At 38.5% G+C, this 14210-nt stretch overlaps 1 protein-coding gene across 8 annotated transcripts in view; it reads right to left on the bottom strand.

The window, feature by feature from the left end:
- EFCAB5 (EF-hand calcium binding domain 5) overlaps positions 1-14210 on the bottom strand; it is a 177895-nt gene that overhangs the window by 128372 nt on the left and 35313 nt on the right. The window lies entirely within an intron of this gene.

Raw genomic sequence — 14210 nt, forward strand, 5'->3', positions numbered from 1 at the left:
AACTGGATGTGGGATAAACAGGGACTTTCTGTATTATTTTCATAATGTTTTTATAAATCTAAAAGTATTAAAAAAATAAAAGTTTATTTTAAAAAAGAAACTAGGGGTGCCTTGGTGGCTCAGTTTGTTAAGCAGCTCAGGTCATGATCCCAGCGTTCTGGGATTGAGCCCCACATTGGGCTCTCTGCTCAGCGGGGAGTCTGCTTCTTCCTCTCCCTCTCCCTGCTGCTCCCCCTGCTTGTGCTCTCCTCTCTCTATAAATGAATAAATAAAAATCTTTTTAAAAAAGAAAAAGAAACTAAACAAACCAAAAAAGAAAGGGAAATCACTTGGAAATTAAAAAGAATCATTGCTATCAACAAAACCATAAACACACTGCCTTGAAGATCAGCAAGCTGGAAGACCAGGCCAAAGCAGATAAAAAGGTCAAAGGAAATAAGAGAATGAAGGATAGATCCAGAACTTTTAATATTCGTCTTATAAAAGTGTTTAATGGAGTGAATCAAGACTAGAGAGATAAGGAAATATTTAAAGTGATAATGCAAGAAGATATTTTACTACTGAAGAAAGATACAAATCTTACCAAATGGAGTTTCTGTTTGGGATGATGAAAAACCTCTGGAACTAGACAATGGTGATGGTTGGACAACATTGTGTATTTACTTAATGACAGTGAATTGTACACTTCAACATAGTTTAAATGGTAAATTGTACATTATGTGCCTTTTACCATTATTTTTTTAAAAGCACCAAATAACAAATGCAAGATACATGATTAAAATACAAAAGTAGTCTTTGAGAACAATGAAGCCAGACCTACAGCAGAGCTCTGGACACCTGGCTCAGCTCCTGACTCACCTCAGTTCACTCACTTGGAGAAACAAGTCTGTCAGAAGGTCCACCAAAGCCATGGCTTTTAAGGACCTGGGAAGACACCTATGGAACCAGAGGTGGCAATTCACCAAATTAGAATTACTCTAGCCAACCACAACATAAAATCTTTGGAGAAAGTCTATGCTGCCTTACTTGATCAGAGGCAAAAATGTAAAGAATCTCAAAATGAAAGGACCAGTTTGGATGCCTTGAGAATCACTATAAGAAAAACTCCTTGTGGTGAAAGTTCTAAGACTTGAAGATCATTTGCAGATAAGGATCTACAAACAACTCACTGATTTGCACAGCCCTTCTGAGATTGTTAGGCAGATTACTTCCATCAATACTGAACCAAAAGTTAAGACTGAAGTCACCATTACAGGTGCTTAAATTAACCTTTTAAATAAATTGATTATTAGTTGTTAAAATTGATTATTAGTTGTTAAAAAACCAATGATAGATTTATAAATGATGATTTATACCTAGGATAAATGATATATATCCTAGGTATTAGCAATAACTGTTTAAGTATATAATTTTTTGAAGTTTCTTTCTACAATAGTGACAAAACTGGAGAATACCTAGAGATAAACCAAACAAAAATGTGTCATGACCAATATGAAAAAAAAACTATAAAACTTTTGGTATTGGCATAAGGATAGACATATGTAAATATAATAGAATTGAAAGTCTAGAACTAAACCCATATGTCTACGACCAATTTTTTTTTAATTTTTATTTATTTATGATAGTCACACACACACAGAGAGCGGCAGAGACATAGGCAGAGGGAGAAGCAGGCTCCATGCACCGGGAGCCCGATGTGGGATTCAATCCCGGGTCTCCACGATCGCGCCCTGGGCCAAAGGCAGGCGCTAAACCGCTGCGCCACCCAGGGATCCCACGACCAACTAATTTTTGACAGAGGTGCCAAGATCATTCAACGGGGTTTGAAAAACTGTTTCTTCAGCAAATGGTGCTACAAAAATTGGATATCCACATGGGAAAAAAATGAAGTTGGACCTCTAGCTCCTATCATATACAAAAACTAACTATCCCTAATAGACATAGAGGGAACATTCTACCCAACAACAACACAATACACATTCTTTTCAAACACACATGGGATATCCTTCAGATAAATCATATGTTAGGCCACAAAACAAATCTCAACAAACTTAAAAACATAGATATCACATAAAGTATCCTCTCTGACCAAAACAGGATGAAGTTAGAAATCAATAACAAAAGAAAAACTGGAAAATTCACAAATCTGTGGTACTTTAAACACGCATTCTTTTTTTTAATTTATTTTTTATTGGTGTTCAATTTACCAACATACAGAATAACCCCCAGTGCCCGTCACCCATTCACTCCTACCCCCCGTCCTCCTCCCCTTCTACCACCCCTAGTTCGTTTCCCAGAGTTAGCAGTCTTTACGTTCTGTCTCCCTTTCTGATATTTCCCACACATTTCTTCTCCCTTCCCTTATATTCCCTTTCACTATTATTTATATTCCCCAAATGAATGAGAACATATAATGTTTGTCCTTCTCCGACTGACTTACTTCACTCAGCATAATACCCTCTAGTTCCATCCACATTGAAGCAAACGGTGGGTATTTGTCATTTCTAATAGCTGAGTAATATTCCATTGTATACATAAACCACATCTTTATCCACTCATCTTTCGATGGACACCGAGGCTCCTTCCACAGCTTGGCTATCGTGGCCATTGCTGCTATAAACATCCGGGTGCAGGTGTCCCTGCGTTTCATTGCATCTGTATCTTTGGGGTAAATCCCCAACAGTGCAATTGCTGGGTCATAGGGCAGGTCTATTTTTAACTCTTTGAGGAACCTCCACACAGTTTTCCAGAGTGGCTGCACCAGTTCACATTCCCACCAACAGTGTAAGAGGGTTCCCTTTTCTCCGCATCCTCTCCAACATTTGTGGTTTCCTGCCTTGTTAATTTTCCCCATTCTCACTGGTGTGAGGTGGTATCTCATTGTGGTTTTGATTTGTATTTCCCTGATGGCAAGTGATGCAGAGCATTTTCTCATGTGCATGTTGGCCATGTCTATGTCTTCCTCTGTGAGATTTCTCTTCATGTCTTTTGCCCATTTCATGATTGGATTGTTTGTTTCTTTGGTGTTGAATTTAATAAGTTCTTTATAGATCTTGGAAACTAGCCCTTTATCTGATATGTCATTTGCAAATATCTTCTCCCATTCTGTAGGTTGTCTTTTAGTTTTGTTGACTGTATCCTTTGCTGTGCAAAAGCTTCTTATCTTGATGAAGTCCCAATAGTTCATTTTTGCTTTTGTTTCTTTTGCCTTCGTGGATGTATCTTGCAAGAAGTTACTGTGGCTGAGTTCAAAAAGGGTGTTGCCTGTATTCTTCTCTAGGATTTTGATGGAATCTTGTCTCACATTTAGATCTTTCATCCATTTTGAGTTTATCTTTGTGTATGGTGAAAGAGAGTGGTCTAGTTTCATTCTTCTGGATGTGGATGTCCAATTTTCCCAGCACCATTTATTGAAGAGACTGTCTTTCTTCCAATGGATAGTCTTTCCTCTTTTATCAAATATTAGTTGACCATAAAGTTCAGGGTCCACTTCTGGGTTCTCTATTCTGTTCCATTGATCTATGTGTCTGTTTTTGTGCCAGTACCACACTGTCTTGATGACCACAGCTTTGTAGTACAACCTGAAATCTGGCATTGTGATGCCCCCAGATATGGTTTTCTTTTTAAAATTCCCCTGGCTATTCGGGGTCTTTTCTGATTCCACACAAATCTTAAAATAATTTGTTCTAACTCTCTGAAGAAAGTCCATGGTATTTTGATAGGGATTGCATTAAACGTGTATATTGCCCTGGGTAACATTGACATTTTCACAATATCAATTCTGCCAATCCATGAGCATGGAATATTTTTCCATCTCTTTGTGTCTTCCTCAATTTCTTTCAGAAGTGTTCTATAGTTTTCAGGGTATAGATCCTTTACATCTTTGGTTAGGTTTATTCCTAGGTATCTTATGCTTTTGGGTGCAATTGTAAATGGGATTGACTCCTTAATTTCTCTTTCTTCAGTCTCATTGTTAGTGTATAGAAATGCCACTGATTTCTGGGCATTGATTTTGTATCCTGCCATGCTACCAAATTGCTGTATGAGTTCTAGCAATCTTGGGGTGGAGACTTTTGGGTTTTCTATGTAGAGTATCATGTCATCAGCGAAGAGGGAGAGTTTGACTTCTTCTTTGCCATTTTGAATGCCTCTAATGTCTTTTTGTTGTCTGATTGCTGAGGCTAGGACTTCCAGTACTATGTTGAATAGCAGTGGTGAGAGTGGACATCCCTGTCTTGTTCCTGATCTTAGGGGAAAGGCTCCCAGTACTTCCCCATTGAGAATGATATTTGCTGTGGGCTTTTTGTAGATGGCTTTTAAGATGTTGAAGAATGTTCCCTCTATCCCTACACTCTGAAGAGTTTTGATCAGAAATGGATGCTGTATTTTGTCAAATGCTTTCTCTGCATCTAATGAGAGGATCATATGGTTCTTGGTTTTTCTCTTGCTGATATGATGAATCACATTGATTGTTTTACGGGTGTTGAACCAGCCTTGTGTCCCAGGGATAAATCCTACTTGGTCATGGTGAATAATTTTCTTAATGTACTGTTGGATCCTATTGGCCAGTATCTTGTTGAGTATTTTTGCATCCATGTTCATCAGGGATATTGGTCTGTAATTCTCCTTTTTGGTTGGGTCTTTGTCTGGTTTTGGAATTAAGGTGATGCTGGCCTCATAGAACGAATTTGGAAGTACTCCATCTCTTTCTATCTTTCCAAACAGCTTTAGGAGAATAGGTATGGTTTCTTCTTTAAACGTTTGATAGAATTCCCTTGGGAAGCCATCTGGCCCTGGACTCTTGTGTTTTGGGAGGTTTTTGATGACTGCTTCAATTTCCTCCCTGGTTATTGGCCTGTTCAGGTTTTCTATTTCTTCCTGTTCCAGTTTTGGTAGTTTGTGGCTTTCCAGGAATGCATCCATTTCTTCTAGATTGCCTAATTTATTGGCGTATAGCTGTTCATAATATGTTTTTAAAATCGTTTGTATTTCCTTGGTGTTGGTAGTGATCTCTCCTTTCTCATTCATGATTTTATTAATTTGAGTCTTCTCTCTCTTCTTTTTAATAAGGCTGGCTAATGGTTTATCTATCTTACTAATTCTTTCAAAGAACCAACTCCTGGTTCTGTTGATCTGTTCCACAGTTCTTCTGGTCTCGATTTTGTTGAGTTCTGCTCGAATCTTTATTAACTCTCTTCTTCTCCTGGGTGTAGGATCTATCTGCTGTTTTTTTCTCTAGCTCCTTTATGTGTAAGGTTAGCTTTTGTATTTGAGTTCTTTCTAGTTTTTGAATGGATGCTTGTATTGCGATGTATTTCCCTCTTAGGACTGCTTTTGCTGCATCCCAAAGATTTTGAACGGTTGTATCTTCATTCTCATTAGTTTCCATGAATCTTTTTAATTCTTCCTTAATTTCCTGGTTGACCCTTTCATCTTTTAGCAGGATGGTCCTTAACCTCCACGTGTTTGAGGTCCTTCCAAACTTCTTGTGATTTAGTTCTAATTTCAAGGCATTATGGTCTGAGAATATGCCGGGGACGATCCCAATCTTTTGGTATCGGTTCAGACCCGATTTGTGACCCAGTATGTGGTCTATTCTGGAGAAAGTTCCATGTGCACTTGAGAAGAATGTGTATTCAGTTGACTTTGTATGTAAAGTTCTGTAGATATCTGTGAAATCCATCTGGTCCAGTGTATCATTGAAAGCTCTCGTTTCTTTGGAGATGTTGTGCTTAGAAGACCTATCGAGTATAGAAAGAGCTAGATTGAAGTCACCAAGTATAAGTGTATTATTATCTAAGTATTTCTTCACTTTGGTTATTAATTGATTTATATATTTGGCAGCTCCCACATTTGGGGCATATATATTGAGGATTGTTAAGTCCTCTTGTTGGATAGATCCTGTAAGTATGATATAGTGTCCCTCTTCATCTCTCACTACAGTCTTCGGGGTAAATTTTAGTTTATCTGATATAAGGATGGCTACCCCTGCTTTCTTTTGAGGACCATTCGAATGGTAAATGGTTCTCCAACCTTTTATTTTCAGGCTGTAGGTGTCCTTCTGTCTAAAATGAGTCTCTTGTAGACAGCAAATAGATGGGTCCTGCTTTTTTATCCAGTCTGAAACCCTGCACCTTTTGATGGGGTCATTAAGCCTGTTCACGTTCAGAGTTACTATTGAGAGATATGAGTTTAGTGTCATCATGATATCTATTCAGTCCTTGTTTTTGTGGATTGTTCCACTGAACTTCTTCTTAAAGGGGAGTTTTAAGAGTCCCCCTTAAAATTTCTTGCAGAGCTGGTTTGGAGGTCACATAGTCTTTCAGTTCCTGCCTGTCTTGGAAGCTCTTTATCTCTCCTTCCATTTTGAATGAGAGCCTTGCTGGATAAAGTATTCTTGGTTGCATGTTCTTCTTATTTAGGACCCTGAATATATCCTGCCAGCCCTTTCTGGCCTGCCAGGTCTCTGTGGAGAGGTCTGCTGTTACCCTAATACTCCTCCCCATAAAAGTCAGGTATTTCTTGTCTCTTGCTGCTTTAAGGATCTTCTCTTTATCTTTGGAATTTGCAAGCTTCACTATTAAATGTCGAGGTGTTGAACGGTTTTTATTGCTTTTAGGGGGGGATCTCTCTATTTCCTGGATCTGAATGCCTGTTTCCCTTCCCAGATTAGGAAAGTTTTCAGCTAGAATTTGTTCAAATACATATTCTGGCCCTCTGTCCCTTTCAGCAACTTCGGGAACCACCAATTAAATGTAGGTTTTTCTTCCTTAGGCTGTCGTTTATTTCCCTTAATCTAGCTTCATGGTCTTTTAATTGTTTGTCTCTTTTTTCCTCAGTTTCCCTCTTTGCCATCAACTTGTCTTCTATGTCACTCAGTCGTTCTTCCACCTCGTTAACCCTCGTCGTTAGGATTTCTAGTTTGGATTGCATCTCATTCAATTGATTTTTAATTTCTGCCTGATTAGCTCTAAATTCTGCAGTCATGAAGTCTCTTGAGTCCTTTATGCTTTTTTCTAGAGCCACCAGTAGCTGTATAATAGTGCTTCTGAATTGGCTTTCTGACATTGAATTGTAATCCAGATTTTGTAGCTCTGTGGGAGAGAGGACTGTTTCTGATTCTTTCTTTTGAGGTGAGGTTTTCCTTCTAGTCATTTTGCTCAGTGCAGAGTGGCCAAAAGCAAGTTGTATTGGGAAAAGGAGAAAAAGAGAGGAGAGAAAGAAGGAAAGAAAAGAGAAAGAGAAAAAAAAAAAGAAAGAAAAAAAGAAAAAAAGAAGAAAAAGAGAAAGAAGAAAGAAAGGGAAAAAAGGGTGGGGGAAGCAAACAAATAAAAAAGCAAAACAAAACAAAACAAAAACAAAACAAAACAAAAAACCCACGGGGGAGTATCTTCTGATTCTGTATACTTTAAGTCCCTTGACTTCCCCTGGAACTTGTCCTTCTAGCTGGTCTTCTGGGGGAGGGGCCTGTTGTGCTGATTTTCAGGTGTTAGCACTTGGGGGAGCTGCTCTGCTCCCTGCCTGGTGCAGGGCTCAGTGGGGGTTGTTTACCCCGTGAGGCCCCAGGAGGAACAACCGTAGTGGTGGGGCCAGCTCTGGAGCCCTGGATTCAGCTCCCGCAGTAGCTCCGGAGCTCTCTGTCTGCAGGGCCTGGAGGCTCCGGGGCGGGGCCGCTGATCTGCTCAGCTCGGGGTAGGAGCGTCCTTGCGGTCCTGGGCCCTCCTGGCCTCTGCCTGTCTCGGGGGGAGGCCGGATCCTGGGCTGTGTCCCGGCACCCAGTGCTCCTGGTCTGCGCGGTTGAATTCGTGCTCCCGGCCGCGCAGCCGCCTCCGCGGAGCCGCCGCTCGAGCCCCCCGAGCTGCTCCCGGAGCCTCGCAGCCCCCTCCACACGGAGCCTCTTCCTCCGCTCAAGCCCCTCCGAGCTGCTCCTGGCCGAGCAGCCCCCTCTGCGGAGCCGCCGCCCGAGCCCCCCCCCCCCGCCCCCCAGCTGCTCCGGGTCCCGCGGTGCGCGCTGCAGCCCTTAGGGAGCTGGGCGCATAGTTGCTCTGTTACTGTCCCAGGGAGCCTGAGGGCATCCCCGCCCTACTGGGTCCTGCTCCAACTCCCTGCGAGCCCCTTTCCGCCTGGGAAGGTTGGTGCAGCTCCTGCTTCTCCGGGACGGGGCTTTCCTGTCCTGGGGACACTCGCCCCGGCCTCAGCCCGGCTCCTCGCGGGGCCCCTCCCCCTTGGAGGCCTTTTGTTTATTTCTTTTTCCCGTCTTCCTACCTTGATAGAAGCATGAACTCTTTTCACTGTAGCATTCCAGGTGTTCTCTCTTTAAATCTCAGGCCGAATTAATAGATTTTCAGGATAATTTGAAGGTTTTCTAGGTAATTTGGTTGGGACAGGTGATTTGGAGACCCTACTCTTCCGCCATCTTGCCCCTCCCCCTAAACACACATTCTTAAACACCAACGAACCAAAGAAGAAATTACAAGGGAAATAGAAAATTCTTAGAGATGAATGAAAATGAAAATATAACATACAAAACTTATGGGATACAGTGAAAGCAGTGCTCAGAGGGAAATTTATAGCCATAAGTGACTACATTAAAAAAAGACCTCAAATCAATAACCTAACTTTACATCTTTTTTAAGATTGATTGACTGATTTAAGAGAGAGAGAGAATGTGTGCACGCACATGCATGTACATAAGGGAAGGGGCAAAGGGAAAGAATCCCCAGACCGACTCCCTGCTGAACATGGAGCCCAGCTCTGGGCTTGATCTCACAACCCATAAGATCAGGACCTAAGATGAACCCTAGAGTCAGACACTCAACCAACTGAGCCACCCAGGCACCACCTAACTTTACATCTCAAGGGACTAAAAAAAGGAGAGCAAGATAAACTCAGAACTGAAACAGAAGGAAGGAAATAATAAAGATTAGAGTGGAGATAAACAAAATAGAGAATAGAAATAGTAGAGGAAATCAATAAAGCCAAGTTAGTTCTTTGAAAAGGCCAATAATTGATAAACATCTAGTTAGACTGGCAAGGAAAAAGAAAAGACACAAATAAGCAAAATAAGAAATGAAGGTGGGAACATTACCACCAGTCTCAAAGAGGTAGGAATAATAACCTAGAATAAGTGGACAAATTCCTTGAAACAAAAAAATTATCTAAACTGACTAAAAAAGAAATAGAAAATCTCAACATACCTATAGCAGGTAGAGACTGAATCAGTAATCAGTGCTCTCCCAGCAAAGAGAAGCCATGGACTGGATGGCTCCAACAGTGTAATCAAACATTTAAAGAATTAAAAACGGGGGCCCCTGGTGGCTCAGTCAGTGAAGTGTGTGATTCTTGGTCTCTGGGTTGTGAGTTTGAGCCCCATGTTGGGTGTAGAGATTACTTTAAAAAAATAAAATCTTAAAAAAGAATAAACATAAAGTAAAATAAAATCAATCCTTACCAAGCTCTTCCCAAAGAATTGAAGGGGACAGGATGGTTTCTAACTCATTCTATGAGGCCAGCATTAATCTAATACCAAAAGCAGATAAAGACAACACAAGAAAACTGCAGACCAATATTCCTTTTGAATATAGATGCAAAAATCCTCAACAAGATATTAGCAAATCAAATCCAAGAGCATAGTAAGAGGGATATTCACCATGATCAAGAGAAATTTATCCCAGATATGCAATTGTGATCCAACATAAGACAATCAGGGTCATTCATCACATTAATAGAATGAAGGGGAAAAAAAACCACATAATCATCTCAATTGACATAGAAAAGGTATTTGACCAAATCCAACATCATTTCATGATTAAAAAAAAAAAAACCCTCTCAGAAAACTAGAAACGGAGGGGAAATTCCTCAGAATGATAAATGATATTTATTTAAAAACCCCCAATTAACATCATACTCAATGGTGAAAGACTGAAAACTTTCCCCTTAAGATCAGGAAAAAGACAAGGATACACACTTTCACAGCTGCTATTCAGCATTGTACTGGAAGTTCTAGCCAGAGATATTAGAGAAGAAAAAGAAATTAAAAGTCATCCATTTTAGGAAAAAAAAAAGCCCTATATTTACAGATGACATGATCCTATATATAGAATATCTTGGAAAATTCACAAGAAAGCCACTAGAGCTAATAATGAATTCAGCAAGGTTGCAAGGTACAACACCAACACACAAAGTTAGTTGTGTTTCTGTACAATAGCAATGAACAACCCAAGAAGGAAATTTGGAAAGCAATTCCATTTTCAAAAGCACCTAAAAGAATTACTTAGGAATAAATCTAACCAAGAAGAATAAAGATATAAATGCTGAAAACCACAAACTATTGATGAAAAAAATTAAAGAAGACAAATAAATGAAAAAAATCCTGTGTTCATGGATAGGAAGACTTAATTTGTAAAGAGGTAAATACTACCCAAAGGGATCTATAGATTCAATGCAATTTTATCAAAATTCAACACTCTCTTTCACAGAAATGGATGACCTGATCCTTGCTTTCATATAGAATTGTAAAGGGCCCTGAATGGCTAAAACAATCTTGAAAAAGGATAAACTTGGAAGGGGTGCCTGGGTGGCTCAGTCAGTTAAACAACTGCCTTTGGCTCAGGTCATGATCCCACGTCCTGGGATGGAGATCTGAGTCAGGCTCCCTGATCAGCAGGAAGCTTGTTTCTCCCTCTCACCACTGCTTGTGCTTTCTCTTGCTATCTTTCTCTCTCTCAAATAAATAAATAAAATATATTTTTTAAGAAGGATAAACCTGGAAGATTCACATTACCCAATTTTGAAACTTACTACAAAGCTAAAGCTAAAGTAATTAAAAACAGTATTAGAGGCATAAGGACAGACACAGACCAACGAATAGGACAGCCCATAAATAAATCTACATATATATATACACACATATTTATATATGTATGTAAGTATATATGTTAATTTGTGTGTATATATATGTATTTTTTTCTTTTTTAAACTTTATTTTATTTAATTTTTTAATTTTTTAATGTATTTTTTTCAAGTCTACTCAATGGAGGAAGAACAGTATTTTCAACAAATGGTGCTAGGACAACTGGATATCCCATGCAAAGGATTTGGAAAGTTGGACTTTTACACCATATGCAAAAATGAACAAAAATTTAATGAAAGATTTAAACTTAAGAGCTAAAGCTATAAAACTCTCAGCTGAAAACTTGGGGAAAATCTTTATGACATTGGATTCAGCAATGACTTCATGGATATGACATCAAAAGCACAGGAAACAAAAGGAAAAATAGATAAACAACTTCATCAAAATTAGGAAGTTTTGTGCATCAAAGGATAGAACGAGAAAGTAAAAAGACAAAATACTGAATGAGAGAAAATATTTGCCTATCTGATAAGAAATTAATGTTCCTTAACATAAAGAATATAAAGTACTTCTAAAATATAACAACAAACAACCCAATTAAAAAATAGACAAAGGACTTTTTAAAAAAATATTTTATTTATTTATTTGAGAGAAAGAGTGAGAGATCCAAGCAAGGGGGAGGGGTAGAGGGAGAAGCAGACTTCCTGAGTAGGGAGCCTGATACCAGACTCAATCCCAGGATCCTAGTATCATGACCTGAGCTGAAGGCAGACACTTAACCAACTGAGCCACCCAGGTGCCCAGACAAAGAACTTTAAGAGACATTTCTTCAAAGAAGATATACAAGTAGCCAATAAACATATAAACAATGCTCAACACCATTTGTCATTAGAGAAACACAAATCAAAACCACAATGAGAGGATGCCTGGGTGGCTCATTGGTTGAGCAGTTGAGTGTCTGCATTGGGCTCAGGGCATGATCCCAGTCCGGGGATAGAGTCCTGCATTGGGTTCCCTGTGGGGAGCCTGCTTTTCCCTCTGTTTATGTCTCTGCCTCTCTCTGTATGTCTCTCATGAATAAATAAATAAAATCTTAAAAAAAAAACCACAATGAGATAGCACTTCACTCTTACTAGGATGGTTATAAAAAATTAAGATAAAAACAAAATAAGTATGGGTGGGAATGTGGAGAAATTGGAACTCTGGTGCATTGCTGGTAAGAATGTAAAATGATGTAGCCGCTGTGAAAGAGTTTGGTAGTTTCTCAAAGGATTTAAACATAGAATAACATATAACTAAATAATTCCACTCTCAAGTATATATCTACAAAAATTGAAAGCAGAGATTTGAACAGATATTTGTACACCAATGTTCATAACAGTATTATTCACAATAGGCAAAAAGTGAAAACAACCCAAACATACATCAACAGATAAATGAATAAATAAAATGTATATACATGCAGTGGAATATCATTCAGCCATTAAAAAGGAATAAAATTTGATATATGCTACAACATGGATGGACCTGGATATCCAAGGAAAAATATTGTAGCTAGAGTAGGCAAATTCATAGAGATAGAAAGTGATATAGATATCACTATGAATTGGGGAAAGTAAAAAAAGGGAATGTATTGTTTTGGGTAGAGGGTTTTTTTTTTTTTTTTTTTTTTTTTTGGGTAGAGGGTTTTTGTTGGGGATAATGGAAATGCCTTGGCTATAAACAGTGATAATGATTATACAATATTGGCAATATATTTAATGTCACTGAATTGTACACTCATAAATAGTTAAAATGAAAAATATTATGTATATTTTACCACATTAAAAAAAAGAGCATAAAAAAAAAGAGCATCACCATGATTCCAGAATCACTCTCATGCTACCTCTCCAGTCACAGCTTCCCTCCAAAGTTAACACTAACATTCCTTCCTTCTTCCCTTCCTTTCTTCCTCTCCCTTTCCCTCTCTCCCCATCTTCTTTTCTACCTTCTTTCCTTTTTTTCTTTCCTTCTTTGGTAAAACTTCCTTGACTTCCGGCACTATAGATTAATTTTACCTGTTTTTGAACTTCATATTAATGGAATCATTCAGCATGTGCTCTGTTGTATCTGGTTTTGCCCAATAATTTAACTACTTTTATCCACATTGCATGGCAGTAGTTGTTATTCACTGATGCATAGTATTCTATTGTATGAATATACTATACTCTTAAAATTCAGTCCACTGGTCATAGACATTGGAATAGTTTCCAAATTTGGCTAGAACAAAAAAGAAGCTGCCATAATCATTCTCCACATGTCCTTTGGTAGGTGTATAGATTCATTTCTCCAGGAGTATAAATGCTGAAAATGAGGTATGTTCAGGTTTATAAATAGTGCCAAACAGTTTTCTGAAGTTATACCAATTTAGATTCCCACCAGCACTGTATGAAAATCCCTGTATTCCATAACTTTGCCAACATTTGGCACTGTCTGCTTTTTAAGTTATTCTGTTGAACACATAATTTTATCTCGTGATTTAAATTTGCATTTCTCTGGTGACTCATGAACTGGAACACATTTTCCTCTATTTATAGGCTATTTGAATGTTCTCTTTGATGACGTTTCTGTTCAAATCTACTGTCTATTTTTCTGTTGGGCTTTCTTATTGATTTGTAGGAATTTTCTATATAGTCAGTTAAAAACCTTTGATGAACAAAGGTACAGTAAATATCTTTTCTCAGATCCTGCTTGCCTTTTCATTCTCTTAATGGTGATTTCTGATGAACAGAAGTTCTTTTTTTTTTTTTTTTTTAAAGATATATTTACTTATTTTGAGAGAGAGCAAGCAAGTGGGGCAAGGGGGAAACAATCTTTCAAGCAGACTTCCTGGAGAGGACAGAGCCAGACATGGGGCTTCAGCCCACAACCTACGAGGTCACAACTTGAGCTGAAAACAAGAATCAGAGGCTTAGCCAAGTGAGCCATCCAGACACCCATGAACAGAAGTTCTTAATTTTAATGTCTATTTCCCAAGTTTTTCTTTTATGTACAACATTCTTTGTGTTCTGCTTAAGAAATCTTTGCCTACTCTCAAATCATGAGAATATTCTCCTATGCATTTTACTAAAATGATTAATTGTTTTATTATTCACATTTAGGTCTAAAATATATAGAATTTATTTTTGTGTGTGGGGTAAGGTAGGACTCAAAATACATTTTTCATCATTTCTGAAAACACCTCTTGTTTTATTTTTTTAATTTATTTTTTAAAGATTATTTTTATTTATTTTTTTAAGATTTTATTCATTTATTCATGAGAGAGAGAGAGAGAGAGAGAGAGAGGCAGGGACACAGGCAGAGGGAGAAGCAGGCTCCC

This window comes from Canis lupus, chromosome 16 (assembly GCF_048164855.1).
Source record: "Canis lupus baileyi chromosome 16, mCanLup2.hap1, whole genome shotgun sequence".
NCBI lineage: Eukaryota > Metazoa > Chordata > Mammalia > Carnivora > Canidae > Canis > Canis lupus.